Genomic DNA, 5,141 nt, shown 5'->3' with positions numbered 1-5,141 from the left:
TGTATCTACAGTTACAGTAGCTGTGCGCAACTGTAAAACAAAATACAGTATTTTTATGCTACTGTGTATTGGATTACAGCACCAGACATTTTGCAGTTAATTTAAATTACAGTTATTCATGCAATGCTGTAAACTTTCAAACCACAATCTTAATAAAAGAGTACAGAACCAACTCTTTAAATGGCGATGATTTTTTGTTAACTGTTGAAAAGCAACAAACATATATACTTATTTTATGTTTACAGAAATCTAATGGCCTTCTTCCATATGGCAGAAATATCCACGCTGAATAGTGAACTGCTGCAATTATATCTGTGATGTAAAATGGTGCAAATGGTTTTTTCCTCACACAGGACAGCAGAACAAAATAAGTTGTTGTCAAGTTAAACTTGACAATATACTAGACACTGTAATTTCCTTGAAACATAACACTCAGGTAATCTAAACATGGATATTCAGCTCTGGGAGATGTCAAGTCAGCAGGTAGTCAGGTGTCCTTAGAGTCTTCAAAATGGTGTTTGAGGATGCGTACTTGTCTGTAAAGACTCCAAAAGCCCATCTCAGTCCACTTTGCAACACAAGTCTGCTGGGCCAAAAGGCTTTGGATCCGCTGGATCATAACTGTCTGTGTAATAGCCAAGCTATGATCAAAACAAGCATTTTTAAGACTGTCACACACAGAAGTAAGCTTTTGTAGAATAGGTCACACCTAACAAGATTTTAAATACCTATTGTAACAAACTTTTAAAGACATCTTAATAGCAATATTAGCAATCACAGGGAAAATGCAAGTAACAAGAATATAAAAGAAATGGGATGTGATGTAAAAATGTTGATGAGTAATACCTTTTGAACAGACTCCAGTGATGTTGTTGTTTCCTCCTGATATTCAACTGTGAATATACAGTAAAATGTGAAGAGGATAGCCAAGGTGGTGGTGAAGTCAGGTCTCCATCATCAGCATCCATTTGGTCGTACACAGGATCTCAGGTTCAGGTTCTCCTGATGACTAATAATCAAACACTGAATTAACAACAATTCTATTACCATCAAGTACAGTTTTCTCTGTGAAAACTAAGAAACTTACACAACAGAGACAGCATTGTTTGTGTGAGTTAGTACATAAGAACAGGTCTAAGCAAATGACTGCTGAGGTGCTTGTGTTTCAGCCAAAATAAATATAAGATATAAATATAAAATGTCTAAAAACAGACACACAGTATAACAAGCACAACTGCCACAAGAGCTGACTAAATTGGCTTTGTCTGAGAAGTTTCAAAGAACTACTTTTAAATAAATAAAAATCTTACCTTGCACAGTGAGACCTGGGACGATGGGGAGAGACTGGACTCATCAGCAGAAGTGATCGTCACCTGTGAGTAGAAATAACAATATATACATACATATATATATGTACACATATATTTGTGTGTGTGTGTGTGTGTGTGTGTGTGTGTGTGTGTGTATGTGTGTATGTGCAACACATTAAAATACTTAATACATCAATGGACATGTAGAAACTAATTGCATCAGTCTCTGCATCCAGCTGGGTAGAGGTGGATAAAGATGACTCATATTCAATACGAAAATAAAAACAAAAATATCTTGGAACAGAGTAATTTCCCACAGTTTGATGGAAGACTGTTTTCTTCTTTGCCTAATTTTGCCATCTCTATCGGGCCTAACATTAGAGTAATTAATTGTTACAGAGTTAGTTAGAGTTAGTTACAGAGATTAAAAAACAAGGGTGATGTTTTCACAATGACTTGGGATAAACAGTACTGAGTTAGCCAGGGGGTGACACAGGCTAAACCAAGCAGGTATCTCTAGGTCTGAAAAGTAAAGCCAAAGAAAACCTGCATTCTCTCTAATGGCCAGCAGGGGGCGACTCCACTGGCTCCAAAAAGAAATCCGTTTGTAGAGAAGTCTATGAAAAAATGACCCTACTTCTCACTTAATTTTTTTACCTCAGTAAACAGTTTCCTGATGAGTTTATAGACTCAATCTCTAGTTTCAGGTCTTCTTCATTACAGCATGATGTTCATTTTGTAAATTATGGCCCCATTTAGAGTAAAATAGACGATAAAGCAGGATATTCTTTAGGGCATGGCTACTTTGTGTTTGCAAATTGCTACCACCGCGGTGTATGAGGTGCTGTACCCTGTTGGACCCTGGTGAGCTCCTCCCCAACTATACGCTCTTGTCCAAATATGTTCACTTCTCTCTTCTTCTCATCACTTCTGGCTCCAAAAAACCTTGATGACAACGGTCAAAATGCCAAACTTGAGGCTTCAAAACAGGAGTCCACCAACCAATGGATAACATCACAGTGGGTATGTACACAGAAGATACAAAGCTAACATTTGTTCCATTAAGGCATGCTGACAAATTAAATTTGTAACATGAAGCTTTTTCAGTTTAACACAATGCACAGTCAGGTTAACTATGGATTTCTTTTAGCTAACAGACCACTAGCTATTGCTAACGAAATAATGTTAGCACAACACACTTTTGAGCAGCCAGAGATCAATGTAAATAATTTAACTACAAAAACTTACTGATCAGCTGGTGATGTCCTTTCCTGCTGCTCAGGACTGATGGCCAACGTTACTGAGGCATGTGATTGGCAAAGGACAAAAAATATACAGAGCCCCCCTCCCCCACACACAGTGACATTTCATAATGAGTAAACTGTTTCCCTTCATTTGTTTTATTACAAACTGTAAGATCTGGAAGATTCAGATGTATGAATTATAATGTTTAACCATTGTATTTAATGACATATAATACAATTTAATGATAATGAACATGTCCCAAGGCAGACACAGTAAATGTCCAGAACTGCTCACTGATACTGAGACGGGAGTATGATTTTGCTGTTTTGAGAGTTTAGCGCTTTCAAAAAACTGAGCTGAGAAATAAGCTTCCTACTTTGAAAGTAATAAGTGTTTTCAGCGTGATCCTTTAATTTGCCTTTGATCCACACATAGGCTAATTCTTTGTCTCAGACAACTGTGAGCGGCTTTGAACACATCTGTCTAATCTGATCATAGTTGCATAGTTTGTGAGGGAAAATTGTGAGGGTGTCATAGAACTAAGAAGGTCATAGCTAAAAGGTCATAGGTTTGATTCCCATTAATACTACATGTAGCCAGCAGAAAGTACATGGAAATAGCAAGCACACACATATCATCTCGTCTTGTGAAAACCATGTATCTTCAAAACATCAACTTTTCATGAGTTAATACAAACAGGTCTGTTTTCAGTTTTGTGAATTTTCATCAGTTTGTCTGAAAAATGCTGAAGTTTTTCATTGGATAGCAATGACATGCAGACATGCTTTTGCAATGTATTTTAAAATAAAGCATGAGTAAGTTAGCAGCCTACATTAGTTGGCTACTTAAGCTAACCTGGTGACCAGTATCATTCATCTGTGCCCATCTAATATGTCATCCATAAGGTTACATTCCAAGAAATCTTCCTCAAGAACGCAAACATCTGCTTATGAAATATGTTCCTGTATGCATAGATGCACTTGTGGACATCTGTGCGGTGTAATTTGCAATACTGATTCACAAAATAAGTGATCATAAAACAAAGTGTCAGACAGCTCTTAACATTGCTGTGACTTGTAAGCACATCAGCCAAAATGGTGGGTAGAAATACAGTTCGCCCATGACAAAAGAAAGTAATGAAGACATACAGAAACAAGGCGCCCATCAAAACCCGCTCATACTTTTTAAATTAGCGACACAACTGTGTCGTTAGCTGGCAGCTAACGGCATGCTCACTTCGTCTGGTAAAATACACTAAACAACACGCACATAATTCTGCTGCAAAACCCACTTACCGACAGTTCCCCCTTTTTAGAGTGAAATCCTGATGATTATGTCATTTTTCCCAGTGAATTCTGCCCTGTTGTACTCATTAAAACAGCCAAGATGGCGCCAGTCGCCTTCCTCCCGCTCACCGCTGTCCTTTTAAAATCAGCAGGTTGAGAGCTTGAGCTGAGTGCAAACAAACATCCTCATGGATACTTGGAAAGAAAAAAAAATATTCACACACTTCAACCTATATACGTCCTCAAATCCTCTCTATTTCACTCAGGCAGCTCATTCCCACTTTGCTATAACCTCTATTTTTCAGGTGTTTGAGAGAGCCTAAAAGCTTCTCTCAACAGATGCTACACACCTTTTTCAGAAACTTCCACAACACTCAGAAATCTCCTTGCTGCATCTACAATTATGTCAGTTTTCTCAGATTTTCTTTCTTCTCCAGCATTACAGTTAATTACCATTGCCAAAAAGGCCAAAAACTTCACCTGATCCTTAAAACAGCAAAACTCAGCATGTCTTATGACTGATTTGTCCTCCATAGCTTCTTGTCTCACATCATAACATTTCTTACCTACTTCCTCATGCTTAAGTCTCCTCTTAGATCTAACCCTAATTATTTCTGCCTCCCTTACTCTCTCTGGACAGTCAGCCTCCCCTGCTGCATGATTCCCTTTGCAAAGAAGACACTCTGGATCTTTCTCACAGTCTCCTTCACAATCATTCTCCCCACACTTACCACATGTGGCAAAATCACATACAAATAAACTATGGCCAAACTTCCAACAATTCTTGCACTACAAAGGTTTAGGAACATACTCTATCAGGCAAGTACTCCAAATCAAAGTGAAGAATAACAGATTTAGTCTCATACTTTTCATAACCTACTTTGTCAAACCTCTTCATTCTATAGCTGTCTGTCACCCCTTTAAACCTCTTTGCATCCATGCTGCATGAGATTCCATCAATGACACCTTTTATTGGAGTTTTCTTGCTAGGCAGAAAACATACCACTGGGTACATATCCATCCCAGCACCCAATATCAAGATTTTCAAGGCTTTTTCCATTTGTGTCCTTTACATACACTCAACAACTATCTATCCAAGTCATTTAATAATAATAATAATAATAATAATAATAATAATAACTTAAAATCATCACAGCAGACCTGCACCATGTATACAAATAAGACTAGTTGTCAGGCGAAAAGGTAAGTCTATAAATGTCTTAAGACTGGATTTAAAAGCAGACACAGTGTCAGCAGATCGAATACTAACTGGAAGACCAAAGCTGAGATGCCACTACAG

The 5,141-nt window shown here is 37.8% G+C and overlaps 1 long non-coding RNA gene across 2 annotated transcripts; it reads right to left on the bottom strand.

Moving 5' to 3' along the window:
* Positions 1-241: 241 nt before the first annotated feature.
* Positions 242-4,571, bottom strand: LOC137180576 (uncharacterized). Of its 2 annotated transcripts, none has more exons than XR_010928004.1 (5): positions 2,559-4,571; positions 2,161-2,255; positions 1,311-1,373; positions 847-1,009; positions 242-641 (listed from the first exon to the last, which is right to left on the bottom strand). It is a non-coding gene; the product is annotated as an uncharacterized lncRNA (long non-coding RNA). The 2 variants fall into 2 exon arrangements; XR_010928003.1 differs by having other exon boundaries at positions 242-625; positions 2,559-4,569.
* Between the last annotated feature and the right edge of the window lie 570 nt (positions 4,572-5,141).

This window comes from Thunnus thynnus, chromosome 3, assembly GCF_963924715.1.
Source record: "Thunnus thynnus chromosome 3, fThuThy2.1, whole genome shotgun sequence".
NCBI lineage: Eukaryota > Metazoa > Chordata > Actinopteri > Scombriformes > Scombridae > Thunnus > Thunnus thynnus.
Note: the sequence above shows the minus strand (reverse complement) of the source record. Positions and strands in the feature narration are given on the sequence as shown.